Below are 18,265 nucleotides of genomic sequence, written 5' to 3'. Positions count from 1 at the left end.
GGGGGGGCATTGTATGTAATGGAAGGGCTGGAATGTAGGGAGCTTGCAGTTGGAAATGGCACAGTTGAGAGCTTCTGGGTAAGAATCAAGGGACAAACAAATAATGCAGATGTCATCATGGAAGTCTAATACAGACCTCCTAGTCAGGATGATGACACTGACTAATTATTTTTTGAGGAACTAAGGGACACTTCCAAGTCAAATACCCTTGTCCTTATGGGGGACTTTAACTTGCCAGATGTTTACTGGGAACACCACACAGCTGGTACAATGCAGGCCAGAAGATTCCTAAAACACCTGGATGAAAACATTACAGAATAGGTCCTAAGGGAGATGACTCAGAAAGATACCCTCCTTGATCTACTGCTTGTCAACAGAGAGGATCTCATGAGCCAAGTGGAGATTGGTAGTCATCTTGGCCACAGCAACCATGAAGCAACTGAGTTTAAAATCTCTGCTGACAGGAGGAAAAGTCCCAACAAAATCTCAGCTCTGGACATGAGAAGACTTTAGGCTGCTCAGGGAACTAGTGAGTAAGGTCCCCTAGGAAAATGTTTTTGCAGGTTCTGGGGCCCATCAGGGCTGGTCACTTTTTAAACATCACCTCTTAAGGGCACAGGAGCAGGCAATTCCCAAATGTCAGAAGTCAAACGCATGAGACAGAGGGCAAGCTTGGCTGAGCAGGGACTCTTGGAAAAAAGGCAAAAAGGAAGGTATATGGCCAGTTGAAGCAAATTCAGGTGACAAGGGAGGAATACAGAGATGCTGCTTGCCACTTTGCCACTGTAGAGAGAAAATTCACGTTGCCAAACCTCAACTGGAGTTGAAGCTGCCAGAACTGTGGGGGACAATAAAAAGAGTTTTAAAAAATATATTAATGGCAATAGGCAGTGTAAAAATATCATCTGCCATTACAGGATGAGGATGGTCACCTCACAAACAGGGACAGGGACAAGGCAGAGATGTTTAATGCATTCTTTGCCTCTGTCTTCAACACTGATGATGGACCAAGGGGGTTTCAGTGCCCTGAGCTGGAGGACTATGACTGTGAGAATGATCAACTCCCAGTTGACCCTGAACTTGTGCAGGATCTGCTGCTCCAGCTGGATCCCTACAAATCTATGGAGCCTGATGGGATTCATCCAAGCATCCTGAAAGTGCTGGCTCGTGTCATTGCAAAACCTCTCTTGATTTTTTGAGTGCTCTTGGGAATCCAGAGAGGTCCCAGCTGACTGGAAGCTGGATAACATTGTCCCAGTTTTCCAGAAAAGCAAGAAGCAGGACCCTGGAAACTACAGGCCCATCAGTCTCACTTCAGTACCTGGTAATATTAAGGAAAAGATTATTCTGGGAGGTATTGAAAAACGGCTGGAGTCCAATGCAGTCACTGATCACAGCCAGCATGGCTTCATGACAGGAAAGTCCTGCTTGTCAAACCTGATTTTCTTCTATGACAAAGTAACCCACCTAGTTGATCCAGGAAAGCCAGTAGATAGAATCTTTTTGGACTTCAGCAAAGCTTTTGATATGGTTTCTCATAGGATCCTTCTGCACAAAATGTCCAGCACACAGCTGAATAACCATGTTATGTGATGGATGAGCAACTGCCTCATGGGTCAGGCACAAAGGGTTATAGTAAATGGGGTAATCTCAGACTGGCAGCTAGTGACTAGTGGAGTTCTGCAGAGCTCCATCCTCGACCCAGTTCTTTTCAGCATCTTTATTAATGACTCAGACACAGGACTTGAAGGAATACTAAGTTTGCTAACAACTGTTAAATCTCTTGAAGGCAGGGATGCCCTGCAGAAAGACCTAGACAAATTAGAGAGAGGTGCAATCACCAACCGTACGAAATTTAACAAAGATGTGCCAGATTCTGCACTTGGGAAAGGGCAACCCTGGTTGTGTGTATAGACTGGGGAATGAGAGGCTGGAGAGCAGCACTGCAAAAAGGGACCTGGGGGTCTTGGTTGGTGGAAAGTTGGATATGGGTCAGCAGTGTCCTGGCAGCCAGAAGGGCCAACCATGTCCTGGGGTGCATCAGGCACAGCATCGCCAGCTGGTCAAAGGAGGTGACTGTCCCACTATTCTCTGCACTGGTGCGGCCTCACCTTGAGTCCTGTGTGCAGTTTTGGTCACCACAATATAAAAAAGATATTAAGCTATTAGAGAGTGTCCAAAGGAGGGACATGAAGATGGTGAAGGATCTAGAGAGGGAGCCTTATGAGGAGTGGCTAAGGTCACTTGATCCATTCAGCCTGGAGGAGACTGAGGGGAGACCTCATTGTAGTCTTCAACATCCTCACGAGGGGAAGTGGAGGGCAGGCACTAATCTCTTCTCTTTGGTTACCAGTGACAGGACTCAAGGAAACAGCATGAAGTTGTGTCAGGGGAGGTTTATGTTGGATATTACAAATAGTTTCTTCACCCAGAGGGTGGTCAGGCACTGGAACAGGCTCCCCAGGGAAGTGGTCATAGCACCAAGCCTGCCAGAGTTCAAGAAGCTTTTAGATGATGCTCTCAGGCACATGTTGTGATTCTTGGGATGTCCTACACAGGGCCAGGACTTGGACTCAATGATCATGATGGGTCCCTTCCAACTCAGCATATTCTATGATTCTATGATACAGTGGTGGAAGCAACCACTAGATAGCAGGAAACATACTGTGTGCCCCGTGCCACCACTTGGAACACTATCCTGGAGCTTGAAAAGCAAGTCTTATGGTGACATAGTACCGCAGAAGGAATTGAATCAGACAGTGGAACTAATTTCTGAAACAACCTCATAGACACTTGGGCCAAAGAACATGGTGTTGAGTGGGTGTATCACATTACCTATTATGCACCAGCCTATGGAAAAATCAAATTATGTAATGAACTGTTAAAGACTACACTGAGAGAAATGTGTGCTGGGACCCTCAAACATTGGGATACACATTTGGCAAAGGCCACCTGGTTAGTCAACACCAGAGGATCTGCCAATCGGGCTGGCTCTGCCTAATCAAAACTTTTACATACTGTAGAGGGGGATAAAGCTCCTGTAGTGCACATTAAAAACATGCTAGGGAAATCACTCTGGGTAATTCCTACCTCAGGCAAAGGCAAACCCATCCATAGGATTACTTTTGCTCAAGAACCTGGGAACACTTGGTGGGTAATGCAGGAGGATGGGGAAGTTATGTGAGTGCCTGTCAGGACTTAAAGAAGACAGTTAAATGGTCTCAAAAACTTTCAAAGGAGGAAATTCCAAGAGAAACTACCACAACACAGACTTAAGATAAGCTCAGATGGCAAACAGGAAAGTGTTAATTTCAGGCCTACATGGAGGTGAAAGGTTTGGAATTAGCTCACCAGACAAAATTCCACTGTGCAGACTGTGGGAAAAGTGCAGGTGGCAAAAATAGGAAGATGCCAGGCCTGATGAGGCATATCTGGGTAACCTATTCAAACAAAAATTCCCACTGTTGCAAACTGTGAGAAAGGAAGCAATTGATTACACACATGCCATCCCAAGTTGTGGGAACGCCACATACACCTTGTGGATACCCTGGACTTGTACTGTATAAAAGTGGTACCTCCAGAAGAACACTCAGGGGAGCCTCACCTCTGAGAAGACCAGAAGAAGGAGGGCCAGTGGGATGCTTCAGGGGCCCATGTTGTGGTGACTTTCTACTTAATCTGTCTCTCTCTCTCTCCCCTCCTCTTTCTTTCTCTACCTCACATTTACTGTTAAATAAAATCTGTACTATTGACTTTGGCATACGGTCTCATTTGCACCTAAATTCGGGCAAAGGCCTCTTAATAACCAGACCCTAACATTATTTCAGGAGTGGGATCATAACAGTGACTCAAAGAGGATTTGATTTTGGATGAGAATAGCCAATTAATTAAATTCTATGATGTTAATTGCTGTATAACACTGTATTATCGCCTCTGTGGCAGCTGCATGTGTGTCGCCCTGAAAACTCAGCTTCTGAGCTTGCTAACATAGTTTTCTAAAGACTTTCCCAGGACAGTAACTGTAAACATAGATATGTGTACATTCTTTCTGTTACACGTCTTGTGATGGACATCTCTCATGGCCAGTGCTGTGAGAAAGTGTTATCCTGACCATCCAATCTCTGGCCGTGGTCAGAAACCTATAAATCCTGGAGGGAAAAATAAACTTCTCTCTTTCCTTCACCACACCTCGACCTGTGTCCGTGTGATCTATTCATCTTCAGCGGCAACACATGTGCATCACCACATTGGGCATGTCACAGCATAGATCTTCACCACTCAAAATTTTATATGAACCCAACTTCCCTTCAATCACCACATTAATGAGGAATGAACTTTGAGAAAACTGAATGAGCACAGCAGTGGTGGGAACAGAACTGGCTTAAAGATACAACAATCCAACAGCACACATGATCTTTCCTACCTCAAAGACTGTTAAGTCAGATAGAGCCCAAGGTCATGGACTAAATCACAGAATTGTTAAGGTTGGAAAAGATGATATTAAAGATCATCAACTCCAACTGTTAACCCAGCACCACCACCATGTTCACCACTAAACCATGTCCTAAAGTGCCATATTAACATATTTTTTGAACGCTTCCAGGGATGGTGACTCCATCGCTTGTCTGGGCAGCCCGTTCCAATGCTTTACAACCATTTCCGTGAAAAAATGTTTCTTAATATCCAATCTAAACCTCCCCTAGAACAACTTGCGGCCATTTCCTCTCATCCTGTCACTTGTTACCTATGAGAAGAGACTGACCCCCACCTGGCTACAACCTTCTTTCAGGTAGTTGTAGAGAGCAATAAGGTCCCCCCTCAGTCTCCTTTTTTTCTAGGCTGAGATCCCAAGCTCCCTCAGCTTCTCCTCATCAGACTTGTGCTCCAGACCCTTCCCCAGCTCCAATGAAACAACTGAACCACTAGGAGCCCAATAACTGAAATGTGAACATACCCCCACACAAGATAATAGAAAGATCAAAAACACCTGTTCACTTCTGGGAAGAGTGAAATGAGTTGTGGATGGCAGTGACTTTAGGTATTTCCCATGCAGCTCTGAGGGGACAAACCACTGCAGTAACAGCAGAAACCTTCCAGAGGAAAACCACCCCCCACCCCCCCCAACCCTTTTGAGACAACAGAAACACAAAAGGGAAAAAACACTTGGGCCTCATCAGTGGTCCAGTACAACCTATCAATGGTCTGGTAAGGATGGGCCCCATATCTACTTACCAGTAGGACCTAGAAAACAAACTTTAAATTTTCTAATTGATATAGGAGCCCAAATATGTCTAATCACCTCCACAGATGCTGAAAAAAAAATAAAGTTTTAAAAGAAAAAGGGTCCATCTAACAGGATTTAATGGACAAAGTATTATATGTTATACTGCTAAGTTATGTTTATGGCTACCTGGGGAAAATTAATGACCTCACACACATTTGCAATTGCAGACCATAAAGAAAATATTTTAGGATACGAAATTCTTAAAGGAAAAGTTTGGCAACTGCCCAATGTGAATGTTTGGTTATTCAGGCCTGCAAAAACTCCAAATAGTAAATTTTCTGGAGAAAATAGGAAAATTAATCTATTAAAAATCTTTCCAGTTTTACCTGTTTCTACTGCAACCAATATCAAACAGTACCCTGTTTCCCCTGCAGCCAGAGAAGGGATAAATGAAGTAATTAGGGATATAGAATGCAGGGGTATTTTATTTAGGACACACTCCCCATACAATTCTCCCGTTAGACCAGTGAGGAAATGGGAGCTGGTGATTAACTACTGATTATTGGTGGCTGAATGCCAAAACAGGACCATTTCCTGCAGCCATCCCAAACATTGCTAGTCTCACTACTACCCTGCAAGTAGCTGCACATAAATGTATGGCAGTTTTAGATGTAAAAGACATGTTCTTCATGGTTCCACTTCAGGAAGAATAAAAGCCCAAATTTGCATTTACTTGGGAGGGGACATAATATACCTTTAATTGCCTACCCCAAGGCTATAAGTATTCACCCACAACAGCACACAATGCTCTAGATTACTACCTTCAACAAATAGAAATCCTGGGAGGGGTACAAATTTATCAATACATCGATGATGTGCTGATAGGGGGTGAAGGGGAAGGTTGATAAGAACAACAGCACAGGATATATGGAATAAATGAAATGATGAGGGGATAGAAGTGCTTTCTACTAAATGTCAAGGCCCCTCTAAGGAGGTAAAATCCCTGGGAACCTGGTGGATTTCTGGTCAAGCTGTAATCCCAGAGAAAACCATTACAAAATTGGATGCTAAACCCACCCCAACTACTAAAAAGGAACTTCAAAAGATCATGGGTACTTTAGGATATTGGAAAAAACATATTCCTGGATTTTCTATAATAGTGAGGCCATTGTACTCAGTAATGAGGAAAAACCAGACTACAGGAGTGGTTTGATAGTCACAAACAGGTTTTGCAAACACTAATAGAAGAGTTAAAAACATATCAATTACTTGGACCAGTTTATCCCAGTGACCCTATAACAGTTGAATGGGGTTTTGCTGAACATGGACTTGGAAGTAATATGTTCCAGAAAGGCCCTCATGGACCCAAATAACCAAAAGGGTTCAGTTTCACAGCATTAAAAGATACTGAAAAGAGGTATGCTGACTGGGAAAGGGGATAATTGTCTCTGACCCAAGCCCTCAAACAGGTAGAGAAAATTCAATAGCATCAACTTGTGCAAATCCAAGGACCTTTTAACCTGTTAGCCAGTATTGAAAAGAGCAGTGCTCTGCCTAATGGTATTATACAAAAAACAAAAATTAAGGAGGGATTGAGAGGAATGACGGGTTTGTCTTTACAAACAAGCGGTGGGTCTGCTGATAAGATGCAGCTATCAGTGAGAGACAACAGAAACAATGGGATGGATTCCACTAAAAGATCAAAGAGGCACTGAAAGAGTACCATGAATTCCACAAAAGTTAAGAATTAAGAAGGGATTATGCATGGTGGGGGGGAAAGGTATTGCAGGTATCAGGCATTCCTGGAAGCCTGTACCTCTCAAGTACCTCAGCCTATGGGGAAAGAGAGAAGGGACATGCGGCTGGGAATTAGGATAAAAAGGAGGCTGCGTCCTCCAAAAATTTGAGAGACCCCAGGGGAATGCCCCATGGCCTCTCCCTTTATTCGAATAAAGAAGAAGGACTCCTCTGTCTCCTTTTTGGACATAAACCTCTAGTGTTTGTGGATTAATTTACCTGACAGTATGCATATTTCTCAGGACTCACAGATCAGATGGCTATAACTAAAGGGCCAACAAAACCTACAAAATTGCAGATACCTGTGACCCCAGATATGCTGTCTTTGCAACAGCCATATAAGCCTAGTCCTATACAGGATGCTCTCCCATTAACTTCAGACTCTTAAGTTAGATACCTGTTTCACCGATGCCTCAGCGAAACGGATCGATGGCAAATGGAAGTACAGAGCAGTTGCTCTAAACTTTCAGACAGGAATGGAAGTAAAAGAAGGAATGAGAAATGCACAGGTGGGAGAATTAAAGGCTAAACTGCTTGCAGTAAATGAGAAAGGACAATATATGTTTGGGTTAATGCCACACAGTGCCAGTGTCAATGGGAAGCACTAGGTTGGCAGGTAAATGGAAAGGAGGTTTGGCAGAAGGAAGATTGGATACGATTCTTGTTACAGACTCAATCCCAACCAACCCACAAAGGATAGTTCAAAGCTCATGCCAATACTCAAGCCTTATAGACCAATTGAAACACCAAGGTGGATCATATGGCAAAATTTAGAAAGATAAAATTTGATCACTTGGAAGATCCACAACATTGGTATTGATTGGGTGAGTGGTTACACTGTAAACTGGGGCATACCAGAGGTTTTATGTTTTGCATAACAAAGTAGAGGTTGGCCATTGACCAGGAAGATGTGTGTTACAGTAGATACCAATATCCTCCAACACACTTGGAGGCCTGCCTAAGCATGAACTTGTGAACAAGACAGATTCCATGGGCCAGTATGTATCTGTCTACAAGGGTCCCCCTACAACTGATAGATGGTGGTATCATGCATTAGTAGAAGTCCTTTGAAAGTCTACTAAAGACTAAGCCAAAACAGAAACACAAAACATGGAACATTACCAATTTGTCTCACCCCAAATCTAAAGGACTGCAAAGTGAAACAGGAAAAGTTTTAATTCATTATGACATAGAAGCTGAGTATATCCTGGAGTGTACAAGGGTGCCTAGCATTCTTCCCACAAATGCCACCAAAATTATCAAAAAGCCTGTAAAACTGACCCCAAACATCTCACTGGTCGGGCCCTATGTAGTTAAATTGGTAGGACAACAAATATTGTCTAATCCTTCTTGGTCTTGTACTGGGTAACCCAAAATGATTGTATTCCATATCTATCTGTGCCCAAAATTGTTAGTGTTTCTTTAAGACACAGCAACATGGCTGGAAATGAAACCTGGGGGCCGGGGGAGTACTGATCTTATTAAGTTTGGGGCACTCAAGCAGGAGCTCCCTTGCCTCTTGGTTCTGGCTCTTTTCCTTTCCTTCTTGCAGGGAGAGAATTGAGGCAGTTCGGGCGGAGCTCCTCTTTGGTTTTCCTTTGTTTCTCTCTGGCCTCTGGAGGGGGTTGCTTAGGGCTGGTCTCTAGACTGGCAAATGTAGCAACCTGAGAAGCTACATTTAGCAATTAAAACTGTTTCAGAGTGAACTTCGCAACACCTGTCGGCAGTGCGGAGCCAGAGCCAGTCGGGCTTGGGCGGGGGGGGGGGGTGCAGTTTCTGGTGCTTGCAGAGACCGTTTCTTATCCCCCTGCAAAACGCCAACAGCTTGGAGACAGCAGCACTGACCCAGGCTGAGTCCAGTGGGCGGCAGGAGGCAGCAAGCAGCAGCACTGATGTCACACACACACACCAACACAGCTGCTGAAAGGAAGCAGAGGAGGCGGACATCGCAGGGCTGGAGCTCCCCAAACAATGCCAGCAATTCCCATGTGCCGCCAGAACTGCTTTGTAAGCTCCTCATCCCAGTTTTTTGTTCCAGGGGTAAAATTGAGACGAGCAAAGTTTGTCTGCCATTTTCCCTTTGTCTTTCAAGCCACGGGGTCATCACTGGAAGGTGCCATTTTGGGGGAGGGGTTTCTCCACCATTTTGTTTCTCTTTGATCCCGGGGAGTCTGAGAATTATCAATTTTGTATCTAGTGATTATTTACTGTTATTTTTTGCCTGTTGCTGTTTAATTTTTTAGTAAACTGTTATTTTTTTCATTTATATCTACTTGTATTCATTTCTCCTTATTGGTGGAAAGGGATTGGTTAAAAATAAATGGGAAGTAACTAATTTTGGAGTGTTTGCCCCCTTAAATTGTCTTAAACCAAGACAGGTCTTTAAAAAAAATAGAAATGTCCATGCAAACTGATGTTACAGCTATCAGACCAAAGTGTTTGCCTTTGTTATAGATACATATTATATTGTTGGCTTTTTGCAAATATTGGAATGAATGTTATATGTATAAGGTTAGAAAACTTTGTTGTATTAGTGTGGTTCCTTCTATTTCTGTTGTTGATGAAGCTTAGAGATGGTAGTATAATATACATATGTGTTGAGCTATGGCATGGTATTGGAGCGGAGACTACTTTTGTTTGTATAACCCAGGGACTAGAGGAGATGGTTGGAGACCCCCTCCCATTCTTAGATTATCTTGTCCAGATGAGGACAGCAGTGACCAGAGCTCTGGGAGAGGAATTTATTGCATTTCTGTTATCAGGGAATGTAAATCTCGGTGGCACCAAGAAGATTGATCTATTGGGAAGGGGGCAAGAGAAAACTAAACAGAAGAACACCAAAAATCCTAAGAAGAATGTCTGAATATGTATGAGAATTTATGGATATGTAGTAGGGTTCTGTTTTTAAGGGACAATCCTTTGTTAGTAAGGTGTGATCTCTTGGCTGAATGCAGAGACACCCGACCGTATCTGTATACTTTATTTTTATCTCCTTATTGTCTTTTTATTCAACTTTTAAATTCTATAAAAAAAATATGTGAACCTTGTTTTTCACACCTTTTATACATACCTCTTCTCTTGGATGCTATGCCAGGCTGAACAAGAGGACATTAACTTGTTTTAGGAGGGATGTATCTGGTATATTTTGAACTGGGATGGGGGTATTGAACACCATTGATTAGAAACCCTGACTAATAAATTAGGTAAAACCATTAGTGATTTGAATACTATAGAGCAATCTTTAGAGTCCTTCTTATCTGCTTTAGGAAACACTCAGTGGTTTGCTTCAACTCTCTTTTTTGGGACAGAAAAATATCAAAATGTTAATCATGAATTACTGGCTGATGCTTCAGGAATTACTCAATGTAATGTGTCTGGCACTAAGCTGTATCCAAGTTCACTTATGGCTACAAACTACCAATGCTGCAATAATTAGAGAATGAGGAAATGGATTTTTACTTATTGAAATTTGAAAGGTAATTTGGGACAATGTAACTAAATTTCAGAGAGAATTTCAATCCTGGTTGTCTTCAATCAAATGTTCCTACGACCCAGTCGCTAATAAGGCCACAGCTTTTTTATGGACAATAAGAAATGTTTTAGTGTATACCTAGCCTAGTTCTGGCCAGGACAAGGTTAATTTTTTGCAGTAGCAGGGAGGGGGAGTGGCTATTAGTCAGAGGTTATTGTATACCACCCCTGGTCATTGCTAGGGGAGGGGAGGAAAAGATTTGCTTCAGAGGGGTTGAGAAAACATAGTGGGTGGAGTGGTCCAGTTTTGTTTATTGTCGGGGGCTTTCCATGTAAATAATTTATTTTTCTTATACCTTTTGTAATAAATTATTTGTAAATAAAAATTCGTAAAGGTATAAATAAGATGTATATGTGTTGAAATAATAAAAATCCAAAGATGTACATAAACCCTTTTTCCAAGCCTGGCCGGGAGTTTTCTCCGAAGGCAAAGGATTGCAGCCAACACCCAGATAACGAACATTAGCTCGGAAAATAGACAGGACGAGAGCCATCAAGAAAACAAAAGGACTAGCTCGGAGGAGGAACCCACCCCCGGACCTGACCAACGTCCCTGCAGATCTCTGCTGGGAAACAATCAAGGTCGACAAAGATGAGCCTCAGAAAAAGTATCCGTCGCTAGTCCTGAATCCCCCACCTGTCAGACCAGTGTTGGAGATGCAATCACTGGAAACAAAAGGGAAGACTCTGCCGAGATTTCCATCGGCACCAACCCCGGATCACACCACTTCTGCCTTGATAACCCAAATTGAAATACATACAGAGTCTCTTTACATATGAGGAAACTCTGTCCGGACACTGGTTAGGTCTATTTTTCCAAGCCAGGAAATCCATTCACCGAACAATCAAGAACACTTGGTGAATGGAGCCTGCTTGGAATTTTAGCCTGAGGACTTAAAATCCCTATAAAACCCCAAGCTTGAGAGCGCTCAGACGTGGATTTGGGAACCCTACACCTCCGGTGTAGACCCTGTCCACCCAGCGCTGCGCTGACCATTTTTATTGTGGTTTTTTTCTCTCATTGTTATTCTTTGCTGTTTATTAATAAATTTCTCTTTTTGATTTTATCCCAAATTTGCCTTTGCATTTATAACAGATTGGTGCCGTGACTCGGATTGGGAAAACTGTGGGAGAACCTCGCTATCCAGGTCGGGTACCCCCGCTGATTTCGGCGGCCTGGGGAGCCGAGAGACTCCGCAGTTCGCTCCGACAACCGAACCAAATTTAGGCTGGGGTAAAAACCACTATAAAAGAGAAAACGGATCCAGAGGAGCTCGGGAAGGCACGGAGCCTTCGAGAAAAGCTGCAGCTTGGTAGCTCATAAAAAGTCGACAGTGCACAAAGACATCCTCGCAAGAAAATTGCTGTAAGTATTGTGAGGTTGAGCGGGTGATTGGGCAAGCGTGTGTGAGACGTGATCTAATCACGGAGCGAGAGCGGACTCCAAAGCCGCGTTTCCATCCTCTCGCGAGGGAATTGGCCGGCCACGGAGGAAGCGAGTCGGTGTGAAAAAGACTCTCTCTTCACGTTTGTAAAGCCTGGGACTAAAGGGAGTCCTGGGGGACCAATCACAAGGGGCTGAAAGGGGAAGAGGACGTCCAGTTGAGCTCGGGAATTAGTAAACCCTTTCAGCCACAAGGACCTAAGAGAAGGTCCGGAGGAAAATTGAGACAGAGGACCCCGGTGCAGCTAACCGAGAGGTGAGTATTGACGGTCTTTGATTTTCCTGGGTAAAGAAAAGCGGAATGAACACAACGCAGGATAGGTAAGATTTTTGTTTAAAATATGGGACAGAGAAAAAGTAAATCACAAAAGAAAGGTGAGGAAAGGAGTCCTTCTGAAAAAGCGAAGGAGTTGTTAGACATCCCACCAGAAAGTCCTTTGGGATGGATGTTGAAATATTGGGAAAATTGCCCCGAAAGGAAAAAGAAATCCAAAGCAAAAATGATCTATTATTGTGCTGAAGTTTGGGGTGGGCAGGAACTGAGAACCCATCTCACTTGGCCGATATTAGGAACATTTGAAAGGTGGACATGTAACGAATTACTCTCTTATGTGGAGAGTAAGGTTCCCTCGGACTCCGAGGAGAAGGAATATGCCAAGCTCTGGCTAACGGCCAGAGTAGGGCTATTCCCAATGAAGCTAAAAGGTGGAACAAAGACAGAAACCTGGGAACCCCTTGCTCATTTACCCCCTCCATACCACGGGCCGGCAGAACCTTCTGCGGTGGATCAAGTCGTGCCATCAGCACCCACGGGTTCCCCAGGGCAACCGGGTGAAGCACACGCATCGCGAACAGGGGAGCCGGCAGAAGCAGTGGTTCCGGTGGCCCCCCCTTTGTCCCCTCCTGTGGGAACCTCAGCCGCCGCCGCCTCTCCAGAGTCTATGGTGGTGCAAGGTCGGGGATCACCCTATCCACAATTGCCCGTCCGACTGCCGCAGCCAGGTCCCTCGAATTTAGCAGAGGGAATCCCTCACGGTAACCTGGTGGCAACAGACTGTACATCAATAATAAAAGAACAAACCCTCAAAAACCCCAGTTCCCCTCCTGCGAGTAGGACTCGTTTTAAATCTAAGCTGATGAGTGAGGAGTGGGAAGAAAATGAGAATAGGCACAGAATGTTCCCTCTCAGGGAAGTGCCAACTGCCCCTGGAGTAATTGGGTTCGTGAATGTACCCCTTAACTCAGGGGATGTGCGAGCGTTTAAGAAAGAGATGGGGCGATTGCTAGATGATCCGTTTCGAGTGGCTGAGAGATCGGATGAGTTTTTAGGTAGTAGCATTTATACATATGAGGATCTCATGGCCATCCTGAGATCACTGTTTAGTCAAGAGGAGAGAGAAATGATTAAACAAGCTGGTATCAGAGACTGGGAGCGGCGAAACCCGCAGGGGACGCCAGGCGATCAGAAATGGCCTAGCGTAAGCCCGAGCTGGAACGCCCAAACGGAGGAAGGTAGGAGAAGTATGATTGATTTAAGAAATATCATTGTGCAAGGAATAAGGGAGGCGGTTCCCCGAGGTCAAAATATCAGTAAGGTATTCGGGGAATGCCAGGGAAAGGAAGAATCACCCACCGAATGGTTGGAGAGATTGCGACGAAGTCTGCAGATTTACTCTGGGACTGATCCTAGCTCTCCGGTGGGGGAAGTCTTGCTCAAAACCCAATTTGTGGCAAAATCATGGGAGGATATCCGAAGGAAATTAGAAAAGATTGATGGGTGGCAGGAGAAAAGTCTCCAAGACCTTCTGAGGGAAGCTCAAAAGATTTACATGAGGAGAGAGGATGAGAAACAGAAACTCCAGGCCAAAATATTAGTGGCCGCAGTAAAGGAGACCCAAAAACAAGAACAGGCACAAGGCAAGTTTAAAACAGCGCCGAAAAAGCCGCAAGAGTCTCAAAAAGACGGTTCCGCTCCACGAAAGGATCCTCCAGAGTGTTTTTACTGTAAGAAAGTAGGACACATTCAACGGAACTGTCGACAAAAATTAAAAGATGAAAAGGTATTTCAAGAAGACTAGGGGAGTCTTGGGCTTTTTCAGGTGGGGACGGTAACAGCAAAAGAGCCCTTGATAAAATTAAGAGTGGGTCCCCATCGCCAAGAAATAGAATTCTTGGTTGACACGGGAACTGAAAGAAGCACCCTGCAGAAATTACCCAGGGGATGTGTGGCAAGTAAAGAAAAAATAGTTGTAATTGGTGCTAAGGGAGATCCCTTCAAGGTCTCTGTAATCAAGGATGTGGAAATTGAATCTCAAAATAAAATATGCTTAGGAAATTTATTGTTAGTAGAAGAAGCTGATTACAATTTATTGGGAAGAGATATGATTGTTGCATTAGGTATAAATATTGTTGTGAAGAACTCCGAATTGGTAATAAAGATATTCCATTTGACTCCAAAAGATGAAAGGGAAATTGATCCCAGAGTGTGGCATTCGAAAGGGGAGGTGGGGAAGTTAAATATTACTCCCATCAAAATTGAAATAGAAACCCCAGAGGATCTGATAAGGATCAAGCAATATCCCATCCCGATAGAAGGGAGAAGGGGTTTGAAATTAGTAATCGATGACCTCCTCAGAGGGGGTACCCTCGAACCCTGCATGTCCCAACATAACACCCCCATCCTGGCAGTAAAGAAAGCGGATGGGAGCTTCCGACTAATTCAGGATCTTAGAGCAGTAAATGCTAGAACCCGAACCAGGTTTCCGGTGGTGGCAAATCCTTATACTTTATTAAACAGACTCTCACCGGAGGATGTATGGTATAGTGTAATCGATTTGAAAGACGCTTTCTGGACCTGCCCTTTAGATGAAAAGAGCAGGAACTTCTTTGCCTTCCAGTGGGAAGATCCAGACACCAACAGAAAGCAACAACTAAGGTGGACTGTCCTCCCTCAGGGGTTTGTAGAATCTCCAAACCTGTTTGGACAGGCTCTGGAGCAGCTACTCACCGAATTTATTCCAGAGGAGGGGACAAAATTATTGCAATATGTAGATGATTTATTGATTGCTGGGGCATTGGAAGAGAAGGTGAAAAAGAGTACGATTTCTTTATTGAATTTTCTGGGACAGAAAGGATTGAAGGTATCAAAATCCAAGCTGCAATTCACAGAGCCCGAGGTAAAATATCTTGGACATTGGATATCTCAGGGGAAAAAGAAATTAGACCCTGAAAGAGTGGCGGGAATTCTCGTGCTCCCTGCCCCAAAAACAAAAAGACAGATTAGACAATTTTTAGGGCTCCTGGGATATTGCAGACAGTGGATTGAAGGATTCAGTGAGAAGGTAAAATTTCTGTATGAAAGATTAAACACTGACAGATTGAAATGGACAATGCAAGATGAAACTAAATTTCAAGAATTAAAGAATGCCCTCATAACCGCTCCGGTACTAACCTTACCTGACACAAATAAAGAGTTTCAGCTGTTTGTGGACGTAAGCGGACAAACAGCACAGGGAGTTCTGACCCAGGAATGGGCAGGAAAGAAAAAGCCTATAGGATTTTTGTCAAAAATTCTAGATCCAGTCAGTCGAGGCTGGCCTACTTGCCTGCAGGCAATTGTGGCAGTAGCCTTGCTGGTTGGAGAAGCTAAAAAGGTAACTTTTGGAGCTCCTTTGATAGTTTTCACCCCACATGATGTAAGGAATATCTTACAACAGAAAGCAGAAAAATGGTTAACTGATTCAAGGCTTCTGAAGTACGAAGCCATGTTAATCAGCTCACCAGACTTGGAACTAAAAACAACTGCTGCGCAAAATCCAGCGCAATTTTTGTTTGGAGAACCAACAGGTGAGCTGCTTCATAATTGCATTGAGACAGTAGAACTGCAAACGAAGGTGAGGCCTGACCTGGAGGATCAGGAATTAGAAGGAGGAGAAAAATGGTTCATTGATGGCTCCTCGAGAATGGTGGAAGGAAAACGAAAATCAGGATATGCCATTATAAATGGCATAACAGGACAAACCATAGAATCGGGTCCGCTGAAAGCAAGTTGGTCGGCACAGGCTTGCGAGCTGTTTGCTCTCCTAAGGGCACTTCAGGGCTTGAAAGGGAAAAGAGGAACCATTTACACCGACTCAAGGTATGCATTTGGAGTAGTGCATACTTTTGGAAAAATTTGGGAAGAGAGGGGGTTGATTAACACGAAAGGAAAAGATTTAATACACGAAGAAATAATCAGGCAAATTTTAGAAGCAGTCAGAGAGCCACAAGAGATATCGGTTGTTCATGTAAGGGGACACCAAACGGGGTGGCAATTCCACACAAGGGGGAACAATCTAGCAGACAAAGAAGCTAAACGAGCGGCTTTGTTGACGGTAAGTATTCCTGAGATAGTCCCGAGGGAACCACCAGAAGTCTCCTTGCTTCCGTCGGAGAAGGAGCTGGAAGATTTCAAAAAGGTAGGAGGCTACCTGAAAGAAGGAAAATGGTGGTTACCAGATGGGAGGGAGCTAGTCCCAAAGGGAATAGCAAAGGGAATACTCAAAAGGTTACATGAACAGACGCATTGGGGGACCAGGGCATTGGCCGAACAATTTTTAAAGTTCTTTGGGTGTAAAGGAATCTTCGAGCTTGCAAAACAAGAGGTGCAGGGATGTGTGATATGCCAAAAAGTGAATCGATCAAATTTTAAACAATCAAACTGGGGAGGTCGGCCCCTCTCGTACCGACCGTTTGAAAGAATTCAAGTGGATTTCACCGAATTACCAAAAATTGGTAGAAATAAATTTTTATTAGTAATAGTGGATAAACTGACACATTGGGTAGAAGCTTTTCCCAGAGCAAAAGCGACAGCCCAAACAGTATCTAAAATTCTACTTGAGGAAATAATTCCAAGATATGGGATAGTGGATCATATTGATTCGGATCAAGGCACTCATTTCACTTCAAAAATTATTAAACAATTATCGGAAGCATTAGGGATAAGATGGCAATATCACACTCCCTGGCATCCTCAGAGCTTGGGACAAGTGGAAAGGATGAATCAGACTTTAAAATCGCAACTGTCCAAACTAATAATTGAAACAAAAATGTCCTGGACCAAATGTCTCCCCTTGGCACTGTTGAATATTAGAACCATGCCACATTCTGAAACTGGCTTGTCCCCATTTGAAATGCTATATGGAATGCCATATAAACATGGAATGCCAGTGGCACATCCCCAAATTGAGGATGTGCAACTGCAACCATATCTCATTTCTATAAATAAAAACTTGCAGGAACTGAGGAGAAGAGGATTGATTCCTCAAAGTACCCCTCTCGGATTTCCCATTCATCAAATTCGACCAGGAGATAAAGTCCTGATCAAAGTGTGGAAAGAGCTTCCCCTGAGCCCTCACTGGGAAGGCCCGTTCCTCGTCCTCCTGACCACAGATACAGCGGTTCGGACTGCAGAGAAAGGCTAGACACACTCCTCTCGAGTGAAGAAAGTTACAAACTACAATTCATCAGAGTGGAAAGTTACTACCCCTCCAGGAGATTTGAAGATCAAACTTCGACGGCAACACAAATGAGTGAAGATCGGATAAGTTGTATAAATTTTAATTGTTATTGCTTTCCTTTTATTCACTTCAAATGTGCTTATTGTAAGCAAATTTGGGTAACTCACTGTTTGAGAGGGCGTAAACCAAGGGGTTTATGTACTAAATGTTTTGAAAAAGAATTAGAACAGACCGATCGGTTCCTAATACTTGCTACCCGGACGGGCCTGCTGGAACTTGACTCTCCTGAGTGGTTCCTGTTTTATCGAAACAGATTGAGGGGTCAGCTTGATTGCAAGGCAGAACCCTTGGTAGTCGAGTGCCGGCGAACAATAAAGGTACCGTGCAGATTTGACACGGTTAAAGCGTCTCGGTGGGCGACCTTTAAGCGGAGGTTTGCCATCAGGACTTCAAGGGCCCCTGAAGACAGTCCCTGCTGCCGAGAAGATGGCTTACCCCGCCGTATGCTTATATACGGGCGAAGGGCAAGGCAGAGGGATGAAGTGGTGGGGAATCCTGATGTTCCTGAGCCTAGCCATGTGCTTGACCAAGGGGATGAACCCTGAGGTGCCCCCGGGGGTGAACCCCACGGGGAAGTGTGAGCAGTGTCAAGCTGCCACAAAAACCGAGCCGTTAACCGTTTGTCCTCCAGAACTGCACGCAGGGGTATGCTGGTTAAATGATACCCAACTAAATTTGTGCAAATTAAGGGGAAAGATTTGGTGTTCCAAC

The 18,265-nt window shown here is 44.0% G+C and overlaps 2 protein-coding genes across 3 annotated transcripts in view; one reads left to right on the top strand and one right to left on the bottom strand.

Moving 5' to 3' along the window:
• The window catches only part of LOC131591643 (keratinocyte proline-rich protein-like), a 223,730-nt gene extending 219,619 nt beyond the window's left edge, over positions 1–4,111 (top strand). Inside the window, exon 4 of the mRNA XM_058862565.1 lies at positions 4,002–4,111. The gene's annotated coding sequence lies outside the window, so the exon portion shown is untranslated. The remainder of the gene's footprint in view (positions 1–4,001) is intronic.
• LOC131591632 (transportin-1-like) overlaps positions 1–18,265 on the bottom strand; it is a 171,627-nt gene that overhangs the window by 75,548 nt on the left and 77,814 nt on the right. The window lies entirely within an intron of this gene.

Source organism: Poecile atricapillus, chromosome W, assembly GCF_030490865.1.
Source record: "Poecile atricapillus isolate bPoeAtr1 chromosome W, bPoeAtr1.hap1, whole genome shotgun sequence".
NCBI classification, from domain to species: domain Eukaryota; kingdom Metazoa; phylum Chordata; class Aves; order Passeriformes; family Paridae; genus Poecile; species Poecile atricapillus.
Note: the sequence above shows the minus strand (reverse complement) of the source record. Positions and strands in the feature narration are given on the sequence as shown.